General features: G+C 44.7%; 1 protein-coding gene across 4 annotated transcripts in view; it reads left to right on the forward strand.

The window, feature by feature from the left end:
* The first annotated feature begins 8,807 nt into the window (after positions 1-8,807).
* Positions 8,808-27,712, forward strand: part of LOC126992320 (protocadherin Fat 3-like) — a 40,677-nt gene continuing 21,772 nt past the window's right edge. For 3 of the 4 annotated variants that reach the window (XM_050850990.1, XM_050850991.1, XM_050850992.1), the window contains exons 1-7: positions 8,808-10,313; positions 13,506-13,631; positions 14,236-14,325; positions 15,109-15,330; positions 19,955-20,064; positions 22,095-22,160; positions 22,678-22,871. The gene's annotated coding sequence lies outside the window, so the exon portion shown is untranslated. Of the gene's footprint in view, positions 10,314-10,602; positions 10,771-13,505; positions 13,632-14,235; positions 14,326-15,108; positions 15,331-19,954; positions 20,065-22,094; positions 22,161-22,677; positions 22,872-27,712 lie in introns of all 4 variants that reach the window. The other variant, XM_050850993.1, reaches the window with a different exon arrangement.

The raw sequence follows: 27,712 nt of genomic DNA on the forward strand, positions 1-27,712 counted from the left end.
ACCCCAATGAGAAGAGGAGAGATGGAGGAAAGATAAGTTTTAAATTGTGGAAGTTTATGGCAGAGGGACCTGGCATTCCAGAAAAGGAAGGGGGAGGTTGGTGGAGGGTTCAGGGTGAAAATGAACCAAAGAAGGAAATGAGGGAGGGGAGGGTTTTAGAGAAGCACTCTGAGAGGGAGAGAGAAGAAGGTCAGGACGACAGGGGCGAGGCCACAGATGATGGAGGTGAGTGAGTGGGTTGCGGGGGGCTGTTCTGCAGTGTTTGCTGATTGAGATGGTGGGAATGGGGTGGCTTGCATGGTAGTGGGCAGCTGTGTGGTGGACAGGGATGGAGGTTGTGCTTGTTTTGTCTGGGGGTAACGGTGTGGGGATGGGCTGCCGGGGAGAAGGGCGGGTGGGTGAGGAGGCTGGGATTGGGTGGCAGAGGTGTGTCCCGTAAGAGACATGGGGTGAAGGGCAGTTCCTTCTGGGAAGGGGGTGGTAGGAGTGTGTGCTGTGTGGGGGGTAAGGCAAATAATGTTTTGGGTTGAGGTGTGTCGGGGAGAACGTTGTTTCTTTGGGGAGTGAGCTGCGGTCTTGGAGGTGGGTGTGCGGGAGATAGGGGTTCTCTGGGTGTGGTGCTGTGGGGTGCGAGGTGTTCGTGGGGGGGTGCGGGTGAGGGGGCCTGTGGTGCTGAGTGGCTGTGGGGGTGGGGTGCTGGAGCGGTGTGGAGGGAGTGGGAGGGAGGGGAGGTGTTGTGTGGGGCGGCTAGTGGCGCCAGTGTGGTGAGAGGGGGGTGCTGGCTCAAACACCCCAGGGGCAGTCTGCAGAGCGGCAGCGTGGGGGTTTTGAGGTGGTTGACCAGGGCGGAAGGATCCTGGTTTTATTTCCCGCATCCGCTGCCGGGACTCTGGCACGGACAGTTCGTCCCTGGCTAGCCTATTTTGGATGTCCTCTGCTACTGCATGAGCAGGGCAGAGTTTGGAGGTGGGCCTGTGTTCGCCCTGGCAGTATAGGCAGTAAGGATCTTTTGTACAGTCCTTGGCAACGTGGAAACCGCTGCAGGTGCGGCACCTGGCATGGCCCCTACAGGTCCCTGTTCCATGCCCGTACGCCAGGCAGTGGAAGCATTGTAGGACTGGGAGGGTGTGGGGCCGCACTGTGTAGGCTGTGCTGTCAATGGCCACATGCGATGGGAGAGGGCCTTTGAATTTGATGCGGATCGCCAGTCCTGGGGTCTTGGTGCCGTCGACGAATTTGCCGGGAAGCCGGCAAATGGCACTCGGGAGGGAGTGGGATCCTCCCAAAACAGTTAGTTTGTGGAGGATGTCTGAGTCAGTCAGGGCTGTGTCTACTGGGTAGATTCGTCCGCATGTGAATTTGTGGGCAGGGTCTGGGTCAATCACCCGGCAACGGACGGGCCATTCCCCCAGGGAGGTCACGGACTCTGGCGTCTGGGGTAGGTTGTCGAGGTTTGCCACCTCAAAACGTACCCCATACCCCCCGCAGGGTCCCCTCGATTACCTTCTTTTGGAAGATGGAGCCATGCAGAGCAGTGGCCACCTTGGACGGGTGGATGAAGGAGCGGGTGTGAGTGAAGGACGACATGAACACCACTAGGGGTGGCTTGCCGGTGGGGTCAAGGTTGGTGGTGAAGGCGGGAGCAGGAGTGGGTCCAGGGCCACCTAGGGATCCCTCGGGGGGTGGTTGATGGAGGGGGTCCGTGGGGCCCTGCGGGAGGGGCTGGGTGGCGGGTAGGATAGCGTGCTCGGGGAGCGGGCTGGGGGGTCAGGGGTGTGGTATGAGACATGATGTTTGTTTTTGTTGGTTGGTACGTCACCGTTAGGAGAGCGTGGCCGTTTGGAGGTGAGGGTGGCGGCGTCCATGTCCTCCACGGGAGGGAGCTGTTGCCTGGGTCCGGCGGGTGAGGCGCCGGATGGGAGAGGTAGGGGGGTGGAGGCGGCCTCGCGGCCTCCTCCCGGGTCAGACGACATCCAGGGGGTTGCCGGGAGTGTCGTACAGGGTTTAGAGTGGTCTGGTGAAGCACAGTGGACTGGGGTCGGCGCTTAAGGCGAAAAAGGCTGGCTGGGAGCAGGGACTGCTATCCAAGATGGCTGCCCCTCTCCCCTTCTCTAGGGCGCCTCATAACCAACGGGTCACCTGCACAGCAAGAGCAAGAGCTAGGGATGGGCAAGTACCGTTAATTTGAGTACCGGTAGTACCGGTACCGAAAACTCAAGTACCGTTAGTACCGGTACCGGTACCGGTACCCAAAGGAGTTTTTTTCTTTTCTTAATGACTTCTGATGAAATTCCCAAACAAATTTCCTGTAAAGAAAACTCTCTCTCTTCCTTCAACTTAATATCAACTAGAGTAGAAATGCAATGTTTAGGAGCCTTCTGATTAATGTAAAATCACTTAGGTTTAAGGACAGACCACCTAGTCTGTACCATGGGGTCTGTGTGGTCTAATTTTCTATGTAAATCTATGTAAATCTCTCTCTCTCTCTCTCTCTCTCTCTCTCTCTCTCTCTCTCTCTCTCTCTCTCTCTCTCTCTCTCTCTCTCTCTCTCTCTCTCTCTCTCTCTCTCTCTCTCTCTCTCTCTCTCTCTCTCTCTCTCTCTCTCTCTCTCTCTCTCTGAATGAAGTGAATATTTATTTTTTCGAAAAAAATAGCATGTATAGTTATTATGGATGTACTCGATCATAGTCTAATAACAATAAAAATAATTATTAGCAACCTAAAAAAGAAAAAGAATCGGACATGAAGAATTATCCAGTAACTCCAATAAATAAATCAAATAATAAAATAATGGAAACGGGAGCTGTGATGGAAACGGAAAGCAGATCAAAATGGTGGGAACTTGGGGAGACGGTCAGCGGGGCAGTGACTCAGCGTCTACACACAGTAGACGCGCGTGATACCACATGGAGGCGGGCGGGCGAGCGCCGAGCGTCACTAAGATCCAAACGGTACCGGTACTAGCGGCAATGCGCAGTGCCGAGTGATCATTAAGCTTCCCGGAACACAAGTGATCATGATGCTTCGCGGTACCAGTACCGATACCAGTTATTGGTACCAGGTACCGGCGAGTGATCATTAAGCTTCCCGGAACACAAGTGATCATGATGCTTCACGGTACCAGTACCGATACCAGTTATCGGTACCAGGTACCGGCGAGTGATCATTAGGCTTCCCGGAACCCAAGTGATCACGATGCTTCGCGGTACCAGTACCGATACCAGTTATCGGTACCAGGTACCGGTACCTGGTACCGATACCTGGTATCGGTACTGGTACCGCGAAGCATCATGATCACTTGGGTTCCGGGAAGCTTAATGATCACTCGGCACTGCGCATTGCCGCTAGTACCGGTACCGTTAGGATCTTAGTGACGCTCGGTGCTCGCCCGCCTCCATGTGGTATGAGCCCTGTGTGTAGACGCTGAGTCACTGCCCCGCTGACCGTCTCCCCAAGTTCCCACCATTTTGTCCTGCTTTCCGTTTCCATCACCGCTCCCGTTTCCATTATTTTATTTATTTACTGGATTTACTGGATAATTTTTCATGTCCGATTCTTTTTCTTTTTTAGGTTGCTAATAAATATTGTTATTGTTATTAGACTATGATCGAGTAACCACTACCCATATCACCGAGATATCCACTCACTAAGTGGTGATCTCTCTCTCTCTCTCTCTCTCTCTCTCTCTCTCTCTCTCTCTCTCTCTCTCTCTCTCTCTCTCTCTCTCTCTCTCTCTCTCTCTCTCTCTCTCTCTCTCTCTCTCTCTCTCTCGCCTGCTACACCTCCAATATTTAATCATCTTATATAATTCATCATGCAATTCTTTATAGCCAGAAACTCTCGCCAAGGGATTCAAACTTTTTTCATTAATGCTTTATTGGATAAATATGATCTCTCTCTCTCTCTCTTGACGCCTCATCACCCTCCTCACCTGCACTCGATGCCCAGCCACCTTCCGAAGAAGGCACGTCACAGGGAACCGGTAGAGCTCACGCTGAAAGCTTCACCCCGTGAGAGGAGGAGCCAGGCCCGCCCCTAGAGCCATTTATCCTACTCATTGCTACAACAGATTTGCCATACTGGAGGAGGAGGACGAGGAACAGAGCACCTTCTTGGTCGGTGACTCTATGATTCGCCATCAGGTGGTTGAATTCTGTGGCAGAGTCCCCGTCGTAGGCGTAACTACTGTTATCCTGGAGCTGGTGTTGACGACATCACAGCTGCCCTGGACGAGGTCTCCGCTGAGGCCTCTAATGACTCACTCTTTGTTCTCCACACAGGTACAAACGACGTCACCACGACCTGGTCTGAGGAACTGCTGGACAAGTACCGTAGGCTCATCCAGCAGTATAAGACTAAATCCCTAATATTTTGATTTCAGGAATTCTACCACGGACATGGGATGAGGGCGACTTCTACAGTAAGGCCTTCAGCCTCAACAACCGCCTGCAGACTCTCTGCGGAGAGCTTGACGTCGAATTCTTTAACGCCTGGAACGATTTCTACGGCCAGAGTAGACTTTTCCAAAGGGACGGCATACACATATCCCCAATCTGGGCATCCAGATTTGGAAGGCTCCTCAACCCCGCCGTAGTTACCGCCCGAACAAAAAAAAACGACTCTCAGCCACGTCCTTCCATCCCGCCCGTGTAAATAGACACCTCACACCGCAACAGACTCGTAACATTGAACCCTCCAGTAACTCTATTACCAAGCTTCAAGATAACCTAAGAGTCCTTAGTTTCAATGCGCGTAGCCTAAGAAACAAATTTGATGAACTGCGATGTCTTGCTCTGACAGAAAACTTTGACGTAATTGCTATAACCGAAACATTTATCGACACCACTAATATTGATTTAAGTTCCGAATATAACATAGATGGCTACAGATTCTTCAACAATGATCGTGTAAACCGTAGAGGGGTGGTGTCGCCCTTTTGTCAAAAGCTACTTGCAACCTACTGACAAAACACCAAGAAACAGTAACGTTGAACATTTGTGCGTGCGAGTAAACATTGCAAAAGTCAATTTAAATATATCTGTCACTTACAGGCCTCCGGGGCAATCACTTGATGGCGATCTTGAAATGTACAGCGTCTTAAGGCAGTCACTTAATAACAGCGACTCACTGATACTAGGAGACTTTAACCTCACCCATATCGACTGGGCGACACTGTCGGGTACAGAAGGTGAGTCCCATAGAATGATCGAATTTCTAGAGGAAAATTATCTAAGCCAAATGGTTTCTGAACCAACTCGACAAAATAACATACTTGACCTTGTTATAGCGACCCAAGATAACCTAGTCAGTAATGTCACGGTAGGAGAACACCTCGGTTCCTGCGATCATAAATTAGTGCGCGTTGACATTAGAGCTCAAACATCGGTGACTGAAAATAAAGTTAAGGTGCCCAATTTCAAAAGAGCCAACTTCGTAGAAATCCGACGAAAACTAATAGATATGCAACTATCAGATGACGGCAATGCAGAGGACGCCTGGCTAAACTTTAAAAATCACTTACTCACTCAGCAGGACACATTTGTCCCCTTGTGCGAGAAGCGAATTAACACTAATTAACGTCCACCTTGGTTTAATAGCGAAATTAAACACTCAGTCAAGGAGAGAAAATTGTCTTACAGGTTAAAGAAAGACCAAAGCACGCCCGAAAACATTAGACTTTACAATGATGCAAGGCGACGAGTAAAAAGATTAGTGCATCAGGCAAAGCGTAGATATGAAGAAAATATTGCAGCCAACTGTAAAAATAATCCGAAATCCTTCTTCAGTTACATAAACAACAGAAAGGCGATCAGAAGTGGAATTGGACCTTTAATAAACAGCGACGGTGCACTAGTGACTGACAGCCAACACGTTGCAAACCTATTAAATAATTACTTTTCCTCGGTGTTTAATAATAACAGTCCTCCCACCACCACCACCAACACCAGTACTAATGTAAATCCAGAGCATGCATTGTCTAACTTTGAAATAAAACCCGATGAAGTCCTTAAAGCCCTCAAATCACTTAAAACAAATAAAAGTCCTGGACCTGATAAAGTATATCCAACTCTGCTGAAAGAAACAAAGAGCGAAATACTCTCCTCCCTCACAACCGTATTCATTATGTCCTTGCGACAAGGCTTTATCCTTCAGATTGGAAAAATGCTAACGTGACACCGATTTTACAGAAAGGAGACAAAAAAGTACCAGGTAATTACAGGCCCATTAGTCTAACTTCGGTTGTAGGTAAGCTACTTGAGGGCATACTTAGAGACAAAATTGTGAGTTACCTTGAAAGCCACTCATTAATTGGGGACTCACAACATGGCTTCCGAAACAAAAGATCCTGCCTATCAAATCTATTAACCTTTTATAACGACCTCTTCACTGTTTATGACGTAACCAAATCACTGGACGTAGTCTATCTTGATTTCCAGAAAGCGTTTGATAAAGTCCCGCATCATAAATTACTTTACAAATTAAAACAAATAGGTATTGACGGTCAGGTAAACCAATGGATCGCGAATTGGTTGAGCAACAGACAACAAAGAGTAGTGATTGACGGATTTAACTCAGAGTGGGCGCCTGTCACTAGTGGCGTCCCCCAGGGCTCGGTTCTTGGCCCAGTGCTCTTCATTATTTACATCAACGACGTGGATGTTGGACTCAATAACCGCATTAGTAAATTTGCAGACGACACAAAGATTGGTAACTCGGTTCTCACTGACGAAGACAGGCAAAGCCTCCAAGAGGATTTGCACAAAATTTCAGCTTGGTCGGATAGATGGGAGATGCCCTTTAACGTAGACAAGTGCCAGGTCCTTCAAGTTGGAACGAGGAATAAAAAGTTTGATTACGAAATGCGCGGCGTTAAACTCAAAAGCGTTCAATGCGTCAAGGACTTGGGGTCAAAATCTCGTCAAACCTCAAATTCTCACAGCAATGCATCGATGCAGCAAATAAAGCGAACAGAATGTTGGGCTTCATTAAAAGAAACTTTTTATTTAAGAATAAAGATGTAATACTGCCTCTACAACAGTTTAGTCAGACCCCACTTGGAATATGCGGTACAGTTTTGGTCTCCTCACCATGCAAAGGATATTGCTAAATTAGAAGGTGTTCAGCGTCGGGCAACGAAAATTATCCCTTCCTTGCGCAACAAATCCTACGAAGAAAGGCTTTCTACCCTTAACATGTTCTCTTGAGAAACGTCGCCTGAGGAAAACTGATCGAATGTTTTAAAATACTTAATGGTTTCACGAATGTAGACAGATCAACATTGTTTATGATCGATGACACTTTGCGCACGAGGAACAATGGCGTAAAACTCAGATGTAGACAAGTAAATTCAGACTGCACCAAATTTTTCTTCACCAACGTTGTAGTGCGAGAATGGAATAAGCTCCCATCATCAGTGGTCCAGTGTAACACGATTGACTCCTTCAAAAATAAGCTCGACCGTCACTTCCTTCAACTTAATATCAACTAGAGTAGAAATGCAACGTTTTGGAGTCTTCTGATTAATGTAAAATCACTTAGGTTTAAGGACAGACCACCAAGTCTGGACCATGGGGTCTGTGTGGTCTGATTTTCTATGTAAATCTATGTAAATCTCTCTCTCTCTCTCTCTCTCTCTCTCTCTCTCTCTCTCTCACCTCCAATATTTAATCATCTTATATAATCCATCGTGCAATCCTTTATAGCCAAAAACTCTCGCCAAGGGATTCAAACTCTTTTTTCGTTAAATGCTTTATTGGATAAATATGATCTCTCTCTCTCTCTCTCTCTCTCTCTCTCTAAAAGTTAGCGAGTCATACGAATTTAACAGTGGCAAGTAAAAAGAAAACTAAGTCTTGGGTTAAAAGTTAGTGAGTCCCACGAGTCTTTAGAAAACGCTAATATATATTGTTATTGTTATTAGACTATGATCGAGTACCCACTACCCATATCACCGAGATATCCACTTACTAAGTGGTGATCTCTCTCTCTCTCTCTGAATGAAGTGAATATTTATTTTTTCGATAAAAAAATAGCATGTATAGTCATTATGGATGTACTCGATCATCGTCTAATAACAATAACAATATTTATTAGCAACCTAAAAAAAAATCGGACATGAAGAATTATCAATAAATCCAATAAATAAATACGAGCAACTGGTACCGGTACCGAGCAATCTGGTACCGGTACCGTACCGTTTAGCTGGTACCGTTAGTACCGGTACTGGTACCGGTACCTGCCCACCCCTAGCAAGAGCACCTGTGTATGGGAGAATGAGAGAGTGCCTCGGGAATGGAACGAATGCAGAGTGACTCTGATACACAAGGGAGGACATACGAGTAAGAAAGAGCTCAAGAATTATAGGCCGATAGCCCTGGCGAATACGGTGGGAAAGATTTTCTGTGCTGTGTTGAATGAAAGGCTGTGTAAGTGGATTGAAAGAGAGAGAATGCTGGGTGAGGAGCAGAATGGTTTTCGCACAGACAGTAGGGCAGAGGACAATATGTATGTGGTAAATGAGATGATAGAGAGGAAAAGGAAGAATGGAAGTCCGTTGTATCTTGGGTTTCTTGATATTGAGAAAGCGTATGATAGAGTGAACAGGGAGGTGATGTGCAAGGTACTGGAGAAAGTAGGTTTGAGTGATAAGATAGTGCGAATCATTAGGAGCATGTATGTGGATACGAGAGCCAGGTATAGGTTAGGAGCATTAGATACAGAGTGGGTGAGGAGTGAGAGAGGTGTTAGGCAGGGCTGCATCCTGTCTCCAACTCTCTTCAGTCTGTACACTGAGGAGTTGGCAGCCAGGATGAGGAGAAAGAATGCAGGAGTAAAAGTGAGAGAAGACAGGGTAAGTGTGCTTCTATATGCAGATGATGTGGTAGTCATGAGTGAGTCAGCGGAGGAACTGCAGGAACTATTAGATGTGGTAAATGAGTATGGGAGAGATTTTGGAGTGAAATATAGTAGTGAGAAAAGTCAGATAATGGTTGTGAATGGGGCAGAAGATGAGAGAAATAGGACCTGGAGGCTAGGAGACACAGAGCTAGGGCAAACAGATGCATACAAGTACCTGGGTGTATGGATGAGTCCGAGCGGATGTGAAAGGACAAAAAATGAGAAGATTAGCCTAGTCAATCAATGGGTGGGCCGTCTGGGAAGTGCGGCAAGAATGAGAGCATGTAAGTATGATGTGCTGAGAGAGGTGTGGAAGAGTGTAGCAGTGCCGAGTGTGATGTATGGGATGGAGGTGATTACATGGAGTGAGTTGGAAATGGATAAATTGGAAGTAGGGCAAAATAGGATCGGTAGGTTAGCTTTGAATGCACCAAGGTATGCGGCGGTGGAAGCTTTAAGGGGTGATATGGGGTGGAGTAACTTTAGGGAAAGATTTAGGAAGGCTACCCTTCGATACAAAGTCAGATTGGAAGGAATGGAGACGCGAGATTGGCACGAAAGGTTTACTTGTGGAGTGTGCATGAGAGCAAATGGATTAAGAACTGCATGAGAATGGTTGGTGACAATGGTATGCGAGTCAGGTGGGTGAGCAGAGAGGAAGGGAGGCGTTTCTTTGAATGGTAGGTGACTGACAGAAATAGTGAGGGTCTAGAATGGAATGTGAGAAAGTGGAAGAAAGAGATAGACAGTGCAGTGAAAGGTGACGGTCTGAGGAGGTGGAAGCATGTGATGGAGCGAAAGACTACTTTGGAGTGGTACAGGGAAAAGGAAGCCCCGCAGTGTGTCAGCTGGTATGATGGAAGCCTGGGTGGTGATCTTCTCTTCCAAGCTCGAGCGCAGTGTATGAATGTGAATGCAAGAAACTACAGGTGGTCTGAGTCCCGCAGCAAAGTGTGTCAGATGTGTGACAGGGGTGTGGATGAAACTGTCGTGCATGTGATACTGGTGTGTGGGAGGTACCGGAGAGATAGGATGGAGATGATGAGGGTGGCACTGAGTGAGATGGGCTGCAGGGATGTGAATGGGAGGATTGCAAGGACAGAGAGGGAATGGATGCTGCTGCTGCTGGGACTGAGTGATGAAGCAAATGATAGAATTATAGAAGCCATGAAGGGTTTTCTGGAAAAGATGTGGTGTGCAAGAAATAGGGAATTGGAAGATTTGTAATGGATACTGCTTGTGTTGTTTTATTTTTACAGGGTGTGCCGATACGAAGGCCTGACTCTCCAACGGGTCACCTGTACAGCAAGAGCAAGAGCAGTTGTTTACGTTTTGCCGCGGGGAGTTGCACGTGTGGGCGGCGTTCAAAAAGATTTACGTTTATTTCACGTTCCTGACCTCGCCCGCCTATAAAAGTAAGTAGGCCTATGGGAGAGACCTTGAGGCATCGGAAAGCCTATAGTAGGGCGGTCTAGTGGAGCGGTAGGCCTATAAATATGGGTGCTAGGTGAGGGTAAGTTAAGATTTTCTACGTTACTCTCTTCCTTCCTCCTCCTCCTCCTCCTCTTCCTCTCTCTTCCCTCTTCCTGCAGACCTTAAATTTGAGTGTAAGGTCAAGTTTAGGGCTTATGCTATAGCTGCTACTACTGCTATAGGTGCGCGTCGCCTCAGAGCTCATCTTTGTCACATCCTGCGTTGTAACAGGGCGGGCGTGACATCGGAGTTACAACAGTGTGCCTTCCCCAGGTCCTCGTTTCTCCAGGGCGTAGCTCCGTTACCCTGGGGGGCCTATGGGGGTGCAGGGTACAGGCACCCATCACTCCGGGACACCTTGCCTCAGTGCTCATCTCTGTCAAATTAAAGACTCAAGAGGTAAGCTTGTGACAGGTGAAGTTTGGGGTCTAGAGCATAGCTACTCATGGCCTTGGTGCTCATCTCTGTCACATTGGGTTACCACAGTGTGTTCCTTACCCAGGGGTCCTGAGGTACACCTATGAACCCCAAGAAGGATGAACAGCTCAATACTAAGTTACATGAAGAGAGAAGGAAGGAAGTGAAAAAAAGGTTTAATATATAAACAGATGATTGAAACAGCATTCAATTAATAAGACTGACTCTGCAAAATATTTAGGAAAGCGTGCACAGCCACCTCTGGCCAAGTTAATACTTACAACATGGATTATTTCTAGTCCCTGAATGCAGTGCATTAACAAGGGACTTCCTAGAAATAGAAGGGAGTTCGCTAGGTTACGTAAAGTAAGGTTTGGTTAGTTTAAATATACTAGGCAGGCAGTGAGGGGTGGCAGGAATACACAGTGCAGGGCAGGGGTGCCCCACTACGCAGGCCAGCGTTGTGAGAAATGCCTCCAGCAGAAATGAGTGGCTCTGGTGTCCACCATGCATGGGGCAATACACAGCAGGAAAACATTAATATGCCTGATTTTGTTCTGGTTTGTCCACTTTTTTCCTCAATAAGCTTGGGTGTGATTCAAGAGATTTTGGATAAGTAAGTCACTGGCATCCAACGCTCACTGGGGGAACACACACACAGCGGCAAAAAACAATAATTTGCCTGGTTTTGTTCTGGTTTGTCCACTTGTGATCTTGGTGAGCACTGAGTATAATCAGTAAGCAAGTTGAGCCTCTCTGTCAGCTATTTTGAGGCAGTGGGAGGTGACGGGTGTACAACAGGCATTGAAAAGTCAATCAAATAGTGATATCTGGAAGTGAATATTATCTCCATAATAAACAGCATCATATTTTGTCCAGAAATAAGCAGTCAGCATCTCAAAATTAGTAGGCGACCCTCTCGTGAACAATCCCACCTGAGGTTTTGTGCCCCGGGAAGCCTGGAATGCCTGTAAATATGAGTTGATGGTGGCAGGAATGCATATTCCTGAAGTCTGTACGGGTGTGTTCTGCCTACTCTTGAACAGGGCAGGATAGATTAGTTTTTATTTATTTTTATTTTTTTACATCTCCGCCTGTAACTCCGGTAGGCTTTCTTCAGGGGCCTGGATGGTGGTTAGCCCAAGGCTGTCATGGCACAGGCAATTTTTATAATGACGCCAGTTATGCTTGGCTCATGCTGTCCCCTTGAACTCATTCTTGATTCACTGGGCAGTTTCTTCTAGAGTCTGGATTGATGGGTGGCCTTCTGGATAGCATGTGGGTAGTCTGTGGCCACTTGGCGGTTAGGCTATGTAAGGTTAGGTAGGAAGTATTATAGGTAACGTTGAGCGGGAATCACAATGAAAGTATTTTCCAGAATGGCCCGTGGTTAGTTTTTAAGTTACAGCCGAGCGTCTTCACTCAGGAACCACATACCTGCAGAGACTTCAGGAATATGCGGCCCGGCGGTGTGTTTAGGCAGGAAGGCAAGGCAGACAGACTGGTTACATTGACATCACAGTGTCTCCTGATGCAGGCAATGCTATTTTATTCCTGGTGGCTCCCCTGTCTCTCTGTTGGCACCTTTTGTTCTTACTTACACTAAATATAAAGTAATAAAGAAGAAAGAAAAGCAAATGTGGTAAATGTATAGTTTAGTTCTGCCGCCTCAAAATATCACCATGATGTGAGAAGGCACACAAAACTAGCTTAATAAAGTAATGGTAAATAAATGACAGTAATAATTGATAAATAAATAATTGCTAATGAGTTAAATCTTAGTTATGTCATAAGTGCCATGCCAATTATTATTATCATTATTATTATTATTATCATCATCATTATCATTATTATTATTATTATTATTATTATTATTAGTAGTAGTAGTAGTAGTAGTAGTAGTATCATTATTATTGTTATTATTATTATCATTATTATTATCATTATTGAAGGAAAGAATATAAGGTTCTAGTCTTTGGTAATTGTTGCTACTACTTCTTCTACTACTACTGTTACTAACTAACCTAAAGTAACCTTGATAGTATTGTTTTCTCCCTTGAAACAGTGATTGCCCCAAAATAATCATAAAGAAAAAAAGGAAAAAGAAAAGTCAGTCCAGGTATATAAATGTGTAGCATAGTTCAGCCACCTCAGAAAGCCACAACAACACTAACCTAACCTAACCTGGATAGTTTCGTTCTCTCTCTCTCCTGAAACTCTTGAGAAGTTGTGCGTCAGTAAAACAGCCTTGCAAGCCTCCCTGCCTCATGTAACTGCCATGATGGGAAGGTTCACAAAACTAACGTAACCTTACCTGGATACATTTTCTCTCTCCGTCTCTTTAAACTCAGAATCTTGGTGTCAGTAACACAGCTTTCCTGCCTCATGTAACTCATAATACTGCCATGGTGGGAAGGTTCACAAAACTAACTTGACCCAACCTGGATACTTTTTCTCTCTCTTTCTCTTTAAACTCAGAATCTTGGCATCAGTAACACAGCTTTCCTGCCTCATGTAACTCATAACACCGCCATGGTGGGAAGGTTCACAAAACTAATGTTACCTATCCTGGATAAGTTTTGTTTTCCTTCTCTCTGAAAAATAAACAATTGAAATACCTAAACAAAAATAAAGAAAGATGGCAGTGTGACCCTTCTGGTGTACCATGAACCTATAGGAAAGTATTATCATTATAACTCTGTGCCCTGTGTCCCCAGCTGCGTGAAGAAGCTGAGCAGCGTCTCCCTGGCCTGGGCGTGGAGTGAGCTGGTCCCCTCATCACCAGCACCATAGACTAGGGGATGGGGTGCTCCTGGGCGGACCAGAGGATGTCCACTGTGCTGGTGAGTGGCCTGACCCTTGCATCCCTCTGGGTCATTGTAGTGCTCCAAACTTGCTCTTTTTCTGTGGCCTGACCCTTGCATCCCTCTGGGTCATTGTAGTGCTCCAAACTTGCTCTTTTTCTGTGGCCTGACCCCTGCATCTCTCTGGGTCATCGTGGGTCATTTCAATTTCAATTGCATCTTTTTCTTCATTGTTCTATTTATTCTCTCTCTCTCTCTCTCTTCCCCTTAAAAACAAGCTTGACCAACACTTCCTTCACCTCAGTATTCACTAAAGTAGAAATGCAGTCTTGGTGCCATTTGATTAATATAATTTCACTCAGGGCAGGTTTAAGGGCAGACCGCCCAGTGTGGACCATAAGGTGTGTGTGTGTGGTTTGAATATCTGTGTAAATCTCTCTCTCCCTGAGATCAGCAGCAGCAGCAGGCAAGGTCAAGGAGGGTAAGGTCAAGGACTTCTGCCAAAATGTGTGACCCCAGCATGCAGTAAACTGTGATAAGGAACAATGTTTTGCCCTGTGTGTGTGTGTGTGTGTGTGTGTGTGTGTGTGTGTGTGTGTGTGTGTGCAATATGCCTACATGTTACCTATTGTCAATTTTTTAGGTCACTCCACACTCCTATCAAGGCCGTGCTGGACAGGCTCAGTGACGACTCAGACACACGTCAAATATCTTCCCTCAGAGGCACTGACAGGTACGCCAACACACTTTGTATGTCTTAGGAAGCAGGCTCACCATTCCTTGTATACATAATATTACTAGTATTATTATGCTACTACTACTACTACTACTACTACTACAACTACTACTATTACTACTACTACTACTACTACTACTACTACTAATAATAATAATAATAATAATAATATTAATAATAATAATATTGCTGGTTTTGTTACAAGAGATATACTATTACAGTTAGCCTTATAACTTCCTGGACCTCTACTTATTTCACTATATTAACTGCTTTTTACATTGATTAACTTATTTTCTGCTTTCTGTGCTGCTCCCAGGCCACTCTTATGCTGCTGCCACTCACTGGGATTCTGTTTAAATTCTAATTCTCTGGTTCTGTGTGTTGTGTGTGTCCTTGTATAGAGTCTCCTGAGGTTATTTGAGTCTCCCTTCACTTGCCCTCAGTAACCTTACACTCTGCCATAACCTCTGATACTCGTCAATGGGATTCTGTTTATAATTCTGCTTCTGTGGTTCTGTGTGTTGTGCATGTCCTTGTATAGAGTTTCCTAAGGTTACTTGAGTCTCCCTTCACTTGCCCTCAGTAACCTTACACTGCCATAACCTCTGATACTCGTCAATAGGATTCTGTTTATAATTCTGCTTCTGTGGTTCTGTGTGTTGTGTGTGTCCTTGTATAGAGTTTCCTAAGGTTGCTTGAGTCTCCCTTCACTTGCCCTCAGTAACCTTCCACTCTGCAATAATCTCTACTACTACTACTACTACTACCACCACTCTGCAGGCTTCTACAGTGGTAGGGCTGAAGCGACACATCCTGGCGGGGGGCACCTTTGACAGCCCAGGACACACCTCCGCCCCCGCCAGCAACCTCATCACCCGACTGCTAGTTCAGGACCCAGCGCAGTAGTCCAACCCAGAAGAGATTGCTGCCACGAGTACCTGGCTAGTGCCCCCCTCTTATGTACTAGCCCTGACCTTCAGCGACAACCCTGACCCCATGGAGGTAAGTTTAGGGGAGGGAAGGGGAGAGGAGGAATGGAAAGGAAAGGGAAGAGAAGGAAGCATTTGTGTGTGTGTATTTACCTAGTTTACCTAAAGTTGTGATTTACAGGAACGGAGCTATGCTGGTGCTGTCCTGCCTTTCCAACTACTTCCATCTAGCTTGGCCATAAATGCGCTTATTGACTTAGCCTGCACCACTTCCCTCTCCAGCCCATTCCAGACCCCCACACATCTCTGCAGGAAGCTGTTCTTCTTGATGTCTCTTCTACAAATTCCTTTTCTCAACAGTTTTCCATTTCCTCTTAAGTTTCTCTCTTCTCTTATCAAGAGGTCATCTCTATCCAATTTCTCTACACCATTCATCACCCAATACACTGCTATTAAATCTCCTCTTTCTCTTTTACTCAGCCTCAGCAATCTTTCTTCATAAGGCAGGTCGCTCAGACTAGGTGCCATTTTTGTTGTCGCTCTCTGTATCTTCTCCAGCTTTCTAATGTGTTTCTTAAGTGATGGCGACCAAGCCACTGATGCATATTCTAGTCTAGGGCGCATCAAGGTCACAGTTAATTTCCTTGCCATGTCCTCACCAAGGTATGTGAACGCTGCTCTGATGTCCCTCAGCAGGTTGTGTCTCAGCTGATACTTTATTCACATGTCTCTCTGGAGACAAGTTCTCTGTGATCATCACTCCAAGGTCTTTTTCTTCTGTCTTCTTGACTAACTTATCCTTACCCAACTTATAATGTCCCTCTACTCGCATTCCACTCTTTCCAGATTCAATAACACTGCACTTTTGGGTATTAAATTCCATTTTCCCACTTCCTGCTCCACCCCCACACTGTGTCCAGGTCTCTCTGGAGCAGCAAGCAGTCCTCCTCTTTTTTCCACTCGTCTCATTATCTTAGCGTCATCGGCAAACAGACTCATATAGCTATCCACACCTTCTATCATATCATTAACATATGCTGCAAACATAATTAGGGCCAACACAGAGCCTTGCAGAACTCCACTCATGACATTTTTCCAACTTGATTTCCTGTCTCTAATTGTTGTTCTCATCATTGTGTTCTTCAGAAAATCCTCCATCCACTTTAGAAGACCACCTCCTAATTTACCCACCGTCTCCAGCTTCCACATCAACCTCCTATGTGGCACCTTGTCAAAGGCCTTTTTCAAGTCCAGGTAAACAGCATCAGCCCATCCATCTCTCTCCTGCACAACATGTCACCCTTGAATAGAAACACACCAAGTTTGTCAGGCATGATCTTCTTTTCCCAAATCCGAACTGTCTTTCTGTGATGATTTCATTTTCCTGTAGGTGCTTCGTCCATTTCCTTTTCACAGTTCTTTTGCATATTTTTGACACTACGCTCGTAAGGGAAACTGGTCGATAATTAAGTGGGTCGTCTCTTCTTCCGCTCTTGTAGATGGGGACTATGTCAGCTTTTTTCCAGTCCAGAGGGACTACACCCTCAGCCAATGATCTCTTTATAACTTTGTATATTTTGTCCGCCAATTGATTCCTACATGCCTTCAGCACCCAGTTGGAAACCCTGTCAAGACCCTGTGACTTCCTCACATCTAGATTCTCCATTTCACTAGTTATCTCCTGCACTGTGATTTTTATGTCACACAGGCAGGGCCCTCTTGGGCCTACTCCAGTTGGTACGTCAAACTCGCTTTCTTTGTGAATACTTCTTGAAGGCTTTTGTTCATTTCTTCCGCCACCTCCAACTCGTCCTCATACACCTCGCCATTAACTTTCAATTTTGTTATTTCCTCGCGCTGTTTTAGTTTCCCGTTTATAAATCTGTAAAATAGCTTCGGTTGGTCTGTGCATTTGTCTATTATATCCCTATTGAAAATCAATCTTTCCTCTCTGCATATTCTAATATACTCATTTCTTTCTTGCTTATTAGGGATGTACCAATACCAAAATTTTGACCGATACCGATACCCCAATATTTGACCGATACCGATACCAATACCGATACCTGTGCATTATTTTTTTTTTATACAACAATTCCAGCAGCTAAAAGGCAATACCAAATGTTAAGAAAAAAAAAAGTTACTCGTTTTTTCCACCATAGAAGGGAAGAAAAAAAAAGTAACCAGAGGTGGCCTGAAAAAAGGTGTCCATAGATCCGTAGCCAAACTTGCCGACCACTGCACCACGGAAACGCATATTAACCCTATACAGCGCAGCGAGGCAGCAGTGCATGGTTAACCCAAGTGTTAAAACCCACCCCCATGTTCGACAAGGGGCGAGGGAGGAGGCGCCTCATGAGGTCTAGTTGACTCAGCAGGGTTAGCTTTACCTCAATTGCCGTACATTTAGGCAGCCCTGGCAGCGTGCCCCGTTGCGGGGCGACCGGCTGACTGACTGAGGCAGGCAAATGAGGCGAGTGGAGGGGCCGCCAATCCCGCGCCGAAGCTACTAAACCTGTATTGTACGTGTCCGCGGTCCCAAAGGCTATACTGTATACCAAGTATTATATACTTGTATTCAAAGTAATATGAATCTTATCGTTTAAAGTGATGAAAATTAAATCGCGGGAAATTCCAAACTACGTAGTATCATGATACAGGATAATTACACTTTTCTAATATTTTTTCAACAAAGTAGAAAATCCAATTTCTGTTGAACAAAATTATTTGCAACGAGTGACATGCGACATATAAAACTCATTCAAGTATCGGTAGTATCGGCAGAAAATCAGCCGATACCGATACCGATACTCTTAAAATGTGCCGATAACACCGATACCGATACATCGGTACATCCCTATTGCTTATATAGTTCCCAGACATTCTGCCGCTTCAATCTGCTCCACCTTCGCCACACCTCCTCTTTCTTTCTCCTTGCTTCTTTGCATCTCATGTTGAACCCGTCCTTCTTTCCCCTGCAACTCTCCTTCACTTTCGGCACACACTTCTTAACCCCTTCATTGTAAATCTCTAATAATATATTCCAGCCTGTGCTTTCAAAATATTTCCCCAGTTCAGTGTAGTTAGTTTTGCCAAAATTATACCTTCCAATTCTGTGCCTTTCCTTCCTTGCTTCTCCTCTTTCTTGTTTTATCTCAAACTGAATCACCACATGATCACTTTTTCCAATTGAAAAGTTATAGTCAATGTTTTCAATCACATTTACTTCATTTGTGAAGACTAAGTCCAGGCTGGATGGCTCATCCTGTCCACTATACCTTGTGAAATATGATCCTCACTGGGTCACTGTATTCTCCATCATCAGCTTTAGTAACACATTACCCCGTGCTTCCCCTTGTTGTCCAGTCTTCCCAGCTTACTTCTTTACAATCAAAGTCTCCCATAATCGTTAATTTGTTGCACGCTTACTTCATGTTGTCCAAACAGATTCTAGTATCTCCTAGCATGTTGTTATAGTCCTCCACTGACCATGATGAGGTCTTAGGCGGCACATACACAACTACATATGTGTGTGTGTGTGTGTGTGTGTGTGTGTGTGTGTGTGTTTACTATATATATATATGAACTTCCTCACTCTCTCTTTCTCTCTCTCTCCAGGGGCCTTCGTGGTGCAGTGGTTAGCACACTCGGTTCACAACCGAGAGAGCCCGGGTTCGATTCCCGGGCGGAGTGGAAAAATTTGGGCGGCTTTTCCGATACCCTACGCCCCTGTCCACCCAGCAGTGAATGGGTACCAGGTATTAATCGAGGGTTGTGTCCCGTCTCCTGGAATATGTTCCCTACTATAATTCCTTCCCTTCCTGTCTCTCTCTGGCATATGACCACAGATGTTGCGCCCAATAAACAAAACTTTCCAACTCTCTCTCTCTCTCTCTCTCTCTCTCTCTCTCACACACACACACACACATCTTCCCTTCCCTCTCTCTTCCCTTCCTTTCCCTTCCCATCCATTTCCTTCCCCTTCCTTCCCTTTTCTCCTCTTCCCTTCCCTCCCCACACAATCCCCCTCCCCACATACTCTCTCCCCTTCCCTACCTCCCCCTACACCCTCTAACCCTCCTCTCCCCAGAACAAGGTCTTGAAAATCCTCCCTTCCCTTCCCTTCCCTTCCCTACCCTTCTCTTCCTCCTTCCCCTCTTCCGCTCCCTCCTACACTCCCCAACACCCCCTGTGCCGTACAAAGGCAGAAGGCATTAACTCCAAAATCCTTGTGTTGAGAAAATCGATGGTAAAGATTTGAGCTCACAATTTTTTTACTATATACATCTGCAGCCTATAATTTTGTAAAGCTATAGATTGGCACATGTACTCATGATTCATGGTGTTAGATTCCTGATAATCATTAGTAAACAGCCAAATTTGTTGTCCCAAGTACACCAACTACTACTCTGTGTGGAGATAATGCATTTTGCTTTGTGGTCATTTCCTGCAGGTATTACCAGACTATTGTGGTGAAATGTTGTTTGTCCTTTTTAGGAGGTAAAACACGTTATCTCCACCATGTTTAGTTTGTACAACAACAGAGACTAAATGAGTCTGGTGAAATATTTCGATAGGTAGTATTATTAACTTGACCCTTGTGGCAAATAGTAAGCAAGCAGACATAATCTAAAAGGCATTCATGATTAGAAATGGGTCTTGATGAGGTCAGTAATAGGTCATGTCTTGCCTTACAGTGTTCCTGTGACCATGTGTACCACAAGAACAGCGCTGTGCTCCCTGTGGAAGGCTGTGACCTGCCCACCGTCATGGCCGGAGGTCACCAGGAGCAACACAGCACCAGGAGGTCAGGGTCAGGCTTTTGGGGTGGGAAATGACGCCACTCAATGTAATAATATTTGTGTAGATGAATTGTTATTTTTTCACTCAAGTTTATTTGTTCTTGTTTATGTAAAAACAGTTTTTACTCTAATGTCCTTACCCTCACTCCCTTTTACTTATTTTTTTTGTTTTTATTTATTGCCCTTGAGCTGCCTCCCTCGCTGTTAAGATAAAGTAATCTCACAGTCCACTTACCCAAGAACTGAACATCACCAGCAACAGTTTTCACCCTGATGCCTTCACCCTTCCTTTACGGAGCAAAAAAGGATTTAAGTTTACGGAGCAAAAAATGATTTAAGGAACGAAAGAGGATTTAAGATTACGGAGCAAAAAAGGATTTAAGTTTACGGAGCAAAAAAGGATTTAAGGAACGAAAGAGGATTTAAGTTTATGGAACAAAGAAGGGATTTAAGTTTAAGGAACAAAAAAAGATGTAAGTTTAAGGAACAAAATAAAGGATTTAAGTTTACGGAGCAAAAAAGGATTTAAAGAACAAAAAAGGAATCAACTTTTATGAGCAAGGAAAGGACAAGTTTTTGCGTTGCGTTAATTTTATCGGCGGAGGAATCTTGTCTCCGGAATCCGTGAACGAACTTTTGAGCTTTGCGTGTCGGCTCAACGCGTGTGTGATCGATGTTGTGTTGTTTTTGTCGCCAGAGGAAGTGAACAATATTTCCTTCACCATCCTCCCGTTTGTCTGTCAGTTTGAAGTTTACAGCCTGGCAGTCAAGAGGAGGAAAACAGCCAAGAAGTGGGACGACTTTGAGTGTTACGAAGAGGAAAACAGCCAAGAAGTGGGAAGACTTTGAGTGTTACGAAGAGGAAAACAGCCAAGAAGTGGGAAGACTTTGAGTGTTACGAAGAGGAAAACAGCCAAGAAGTGGGATGACTTTGAGTGTTACGAAGAGGAAAACAGCCGAGAAGTGGGACGACTTTGAGTGTTACAAAGAGGAAAACAGCCAAGAAGTGGGACGACTTTGAGTGTTACAAGGAGGAAAACAGCCAAGAAGTGGGAAGACTTTGAGTGTTACAAGGAGGAAAACAGCCAAGAAGTGGGAAGACTTTGAGTGTTACAAGGAGGAAAACAGCCAAGAAGTGGGATGACTTTGAGTGTTACGAGGACGAGAGCAAGACCAGTGAGGTGGAGGGCTGTGACGGGGCGGACCACCCCATGCCCGCCCAGCACTTCCAGCTCCCACTCTGAACAGGAAAAAAAAATGTCTGGAGTGCAGAGAGGAGTTTTCCACGAAGAAGGCCGCCCTGAGCCACCGCTGCCACCAGACCGAGAGTTAGGAGCGTGAGAAAGTGACCTACTCCTGCAAGGGCTGCCTACGTAGGTTCCTGCTGCGGAGGGAGTACTTGAAGCATGCCAACGCCTGCTGCAAGAACACTCCCGTCACCTGTAATCTGTGCCTGGTGAGGAGAGGACACACTCACTTCTTTCTCACGCTGCTGTCACCCCTGTGGTATGAATGTGATGTCTGTTATCCATGTCTGTATCTGTGTCTATATCCATGTCTGCCACAGTCTGCAGTGATCCAGCTGATACAGAAAGACCCCAAAATCTACTTAGCTGTGGTACCTCTTTAGTAACTGGGTAGAGAGTTGTCTTCCCGTCTGGCTGGTCGTGGGTTCAGTCCCCAGCACCGGAGAGTTTATTTCCCTCTTTCCAGGCTAGATCAATTGCTTGTGTTTCAAGTCACTGAGACAATGTATAAATAAATACATTCAAGAAGCTTTCAGTACACATCAGATACGTGTAATCCTAAGCTCAACCTGAGGCATGGTGATTCTATAGGGCTGAAAAGTGTAGCAGCAATTTCTGCTGCACCCACAGCCATGGTATCATTGGTGGAAGCTTCTCTGCCTTTCCTCATGTGTGTAACTTGTCACTGACATGGATGTGGACCTGAACATTGACGTGGATCACACACAAATGGATGCCCAGCTGAATGCTGAACTCATAAGTAATGTATTGTTCTCTCTTTTCCTCAGGTAAAGTTACCCAGTGCTGCTTACCTGCCTGGCCACCTGGCTGCCCTGAAGCCTCCTCTCAGCAAGGTGAGAGATTACTATTGCTGTTGAGTAAGTGAAGGTTGGGGGCATGCACTAAGCTGTGCATGGCCTTAGTGCTCGTCTCTGTGTCATTGGCCCTTGAACCTGTTATACCTAACAAGAACCCGTCACTCTGGGACACAGAGCCAGTGTGAAATCTGTGCTGCTACTTTCCCCAGATACCCATTTATCCTCCAGCCTGAAAGAGAGGATGAACAGCCAGGGGAGCCGGGCGCTGGGTGACCAGAGCCAGGATCAAACCCGGGCCATGGATCCACAGCTAGGAATGCTAACCATTACACCACCTGAGACAGTAGAGGCCAAGGCAGACAGGGAATCAGTAGGAGAGTGTAACAAAACAGACTACGCTAAAATCAGACTGAGAAGTGGAGAAAGTTGGAACAGACCTCTTGTCATGCAGTTTAACTGTTATCAGCTAAAGATGATGACAACATGTTTTTTGTGCAGACTGTGACGTTGTTGGTGGGTGATGCGTGTGTTGAGGCTTCCCTGTCCCTTGCAGGGCAGCACCTTGTGTGAGGCGTGTGGTCGAGGGTTCAGCAGGAAGGAGGCGCTCCAGCGGCACGAGGCAAGAGTCCACGGGAAGGCCCACGGCAGCCACCAGTGTGGCTGCACCTTTCCCCACACCTCCCTGCTGGCCGAGCACCTCAGGCCACAACAGGGATGCACTTGTCCGGAATGTTCCAAGGTGTTCAGGTAGGCTGCAGGGAGTGATACCTTTTATTCCTAGTTCTGTCAGCTGCATGTCTCCCCCCAGGGGTGAAAGTAAGATTAGATTTTTGGCGGTACTGTCTTCAAAAGCGTACCCCTGCGTACCAGCTGTAGACGGCTGTATATCTCTTACTGGTACGGCGTACCCCTGTGTACAGGCTGTAGACGGCTGTATATCTCTTACCAGTATGGCATACCCCTGTGTACAGGCTGTAGATGGCTGTATATCTCTTACCGGTACGGCGTATCACTGCGTACAGGCTGTAGATGGCTGTATATCTCTTACCGGTACGGCATACCCCTGTGTACAGGCTGTAGATGGCTGTATATCTCTTACCGGTACGGCGTATCACTGCGTACCGGCTGTAGACGGCTGTATATCTGACCAGTACGGCGTACCACTGTGTACCGGCTGTAGATGGCTGTATATCTCTGACCGGTATGGTGTACCACAGCGTACCGGCTTACTGTCACCCCTGTCTCCACCCCATCCAACACCTTGCTGCTCATGGCTTTCTGTGCCTTTCTTCATCCTATGCAATTTCAATTCTTTTCATTTTTTCCTTCACATCACTGTCTGATTTTGCCTTATTGTTATGTCAATGCAGTGAGATCTTTCTTCTTTACATTTTTTCCTTCGCACGTCTAGCCATTTTTTATTTCCCCATTTAGTAAACTGACTTTCCTTTCTTTCTTCATGCTAAGTCCATCCCTATGCTGTCCAGCTCCCTAATGAGGTGCCAAGTTTCTGAAAAAAGTATATTCGAGCAAAAATATTCTTGAAGATCCCCGCAGTCATCTATACTAGTCATGTATCGGATATCCACATCCGCGGAACATCCACATAATTTTTCACATCCGCATCCGCATTTCTGATAAATGAAACCTCTGCATTCCTATTTGTAGTGAAATAAACATCCGCATCTGCATCCGCACCACACAAAGAGGATGTTGTGGGTATATTTTAATCATTACAGAGTCACAGACTCAGAGATCACCATGCAGACTACAGAGTACAGAGCTTGCAAAGTTGAAGAAAATTAATTAATGCATGCTAATTTTCTACTAAAATTACACCTTCTACTCATTTCCTTTCAAATTTACACAACCTAATGTGTCAAGAATTTTGCGGAAGGGCACAAGGAAGGAGATCATTTTACATAGTAACTGTGTAGTATATATGTATCATGTAAATCTCTAAAAGTATGTATCTATGCATGTATTGAACTATGTAACTGTATGTACTATATATATATATATATATATATATATATCTATATAAATATATATATATATATATATATAAATATATATATATATATATATATATTTATATATATATTTTTTTTTTTTTTACAGCAAAGGAGACAGCTCAAGGGCACAAAAAAGTAAACATTAATAAAAAAGCCTGCTACTCTGCTCCTAAAAAGAATCCAAAGAGGTGATATATATATATATATATATATATATATATATATATATATATATATATATATATATATATATATATATATATATATATATAGGTATGAAGGAAGCCAGTAGAGAGAGAGAGAGAGAGAGAGAGAGAGAGAGAGAGAGAGAGAGAGAGAGTGACCCTGGAGAGAGAGAGAAAGTTCCGCGCGTGACTCTGGAGAGAGAGGTCGCACTGTTCCTGCTGCCCCCCGGGTAAGGGCAAGTCAGGTTAAGCCTGGTGGCGTTCCGAGGCACCCTGGGTGTAGTGGACCACAACCCCCTCCCTGTTCATCTCCTTGATCTCCAGCTGCATGTCGGACCCTTGTGCAGTGGCGTCGCGAGGGGCGGGGACTTATGTCCCCGGTGCAATACTTCGGGGGCGCCAAAGTGAAGATCAACCAGAGTTTTGTTCCGCATCCTGGTAACACACAACAAGTGTGGCTGAAACTCGTCATAAAGCTTTAAAATTACAAAATGCACTATTGTGTAACAAAGCAGCTAACATCTTGCAATAGGTAGGCGGTGGCTGAGTGGTTAGTGTGCTGGCCTTGCGTTCTCAGCGCCATGGACAATGTCGGTTCGAATCCCCACGCTACAACCTGGGATTTTTCAGTCACTGCCGAGTGGCCTAAGACTACCCACATGCTGTCCAGAGGACCACCCATCAGCCCGGACTCTAGAAGATACCATCCAGTGAATTAAGAATGAGTTCAGGGGAGCAGCATGAGCCAAGCATAACTGGTGCCACTATAAAAAATTGCCTGCGCCATGAGGGGCTTGGGACAACCACCTGGCCCCTGAAGAAAGCCTACCGGCGCTACAGGTAGAGATGTAAAACAAAGAAAAAAAAAGTGCTCTTTAGTAAATTACCAAAATCATGAACACATCCGCACGGATGCGGATGTCATAATTTGATAGCCACATCCGCATCCGCAAAATATGTAAATATGACATCCGCATACACATCCGCATCCGCAAAATATGTAAATATGACATCCGCATACACATCCGCATCCGCAAAATATGTAAATATGACATCCGCATACACATCCGCATCCGCAAAATATGTAAATATGACATCCGCATACACATCCGCAAAATATGTAAATATGACATCCGCATACACATCCGCATCCGCAAAATATGTAAATATGACATCCGCATACACATCCGCATCCGCGGATCTAAAATGTGACATCCGATACATGACTAATCTATACAATTGATTTTCGTCGAATTCTAATTAAGGTGCGCGTAGTCTTAGAAAGCATATGAAGTTGCATATTTTTGGCTGTAAATTTTACACAGTAAAGTAGACCATAATCTAACATCTGGCAAAGTTTTAGCCTGATTGACAAAATACTTTTTTATATATTTTTTTTTTGAATTTTTTTGACCGAATTTGAATTCTAAATAATTTTTTTATATATGGGTTTTCAGCTTTTTTGTTCATTGGACAATGTAAAGTAACCTCAGTGCTAACATTTGGTCAATATGTGTTGGTAATTTTTTGTTTCCATATATATAATAATATTTTTTTATTACGTAACCAAACACATTTCGCTGTTTCGGTGTAAAATATATGAAAAAAAATATTCTATGGCACTTAGAAGAGTTTTGTCTTGATGGAAATATAGTCTTACCATTATCGTATTGAATGAACTTATCCAATTGGAAATGTCTTTTATAGGCTATCAGAATTTTAACCAAAAATACCAATAACTTACATTTTGAGAAATCATCGTTTTTACATTTCGTTACCATGATATGTTTGATATGCTATTTCTGCAATGTATTTTTTATTTTACAGATATTTCTGAGTTATGGTACCTGGTCCCCTCCTTTTCAAAGGATATTATACACTCAATGGTGTGGGTATCATGGGGCACCACCCCACTCATTGGAGATAGGTTTTTACTCAGAAGCCTCCAGGCTTATAATGTTTTTTCTGCTGCCTTGCTGGCTTGTTTTCTTGTCTTTTTCTTCTTCCTCTTCTCGTTTTTGGTTCTGCTTGTCCTCTTTTCCTTCCGCTCAAGAGAATCTTTGAAGTTGGAGGACCTCTTGAACCCAAGCAAGGTCAGGAGGTTGGCTTCACTGTGCCCAAAGTTATGCTCCAGGATTGGATTTATATATATATATATACATATATATATATATATATATATATATATATATATATATATATATATATATATATATGTATATATATATATATATATATATGACAAATCTAAGCCAATAGTATTTTCTTCATATCTTCATCTATGCATTGAAAAGCCATCCTTATGTTTGTCAACAGCCTATGGGTCTCTGACAATCTTTTGTGTTTTCAGGTGATGAAGTATCTTTCACCAGTGCTCTCAGGTCCCCCTCCTCTTGTGTTTGTGATTTGTTCAGTTTCCAAGTACTAGTTCAGTGATGGCCTCTTAGAACTTTTGTCCATCTCCAGTAATTTGCATTTGCATTGAATGTAGTTTTATACACCTGGCTCCATTTGCTAATCCTCTCTTAGAACTTTTTGCAGCATTTTCAGTCCTCCTTAGTCTCACTTTTCCTTGTGATCTTTGAATAATCTGCAAACAGGCTTTTATAACTTTGTTTCATTCAGGGGAATTTTTGTGGCACTACTACAAACATGCATGGTCCATCTGCTGACAATTCGGCCGTTTGTAAGGAAAGATTGACTGGGATAATGCTTTAATTATAGGAATATGGACTGGGAAGACCTAGTGGGTGACCTGGAAGTCGAGGATTTTCTTGAAGTTATACAAGATAATTTCCTTAAGCAAGTAGTTACTGAGCCTACCAGAGGAGATAACATATTAGACTTAGTCGTAACTAATAATGGAAACTTGCTACATGAGCTGGAGGTGGGCGGAGAGTTAGGAAATAGTGACCACAGAACGGTTCGTTTTAGCTTAGACTGGGCGGTAACCCGCGAACCAAACCCAGTGTTAGTGCCAGATTTTAGAAGAGCAAATTACGAGGGGCTTCGAAGACATTTTGAAGGGGTAAACTGGGATAATTTAGGGATTCATGAGGTCCAGAACTGTGGGTTGGAGAGCCAGGAGAACCAGGTAGAAATGTCTTACAATAATTTAGTTAGAGTAATAGTAGAGGGGCAAGGACAGCATATACCACAGCGAACACTTAGAAAAGAAAACAATGACCCTAAGTGGATGACTCGTGGAGTAAAACACGAGATGGGGTTAAAGAAGGGAATTTATCAGAAAATAAAGAATGGTGAAACACATCTCAGGGGCCGGTATGTCGAACTATCTAGATTAGTGAAGAAGAACACCAGGATAGCAAAAAGGAATTATGAGATCAAAGTAGCAAATGAGGCGAAAAGTAATCCTAAAGGCTTCTTT

This window comes from Eriocheir sinensis, unplaced genomic scaffold, assembly GCF_024679095.1.
Source record: "Eriocheir sinensis breed Jianghai 21 unplaced genomic scaffold, ASM2467909v1 Scaffold440, whole genome shotgun sequence".
Classification (NCBI taxonomy): Eukaryota; Metazoa; Arthropoda; class Malacostraca; order Decapoda; family Varunidae; genus Eriocheir; species Eriocheir sinensis.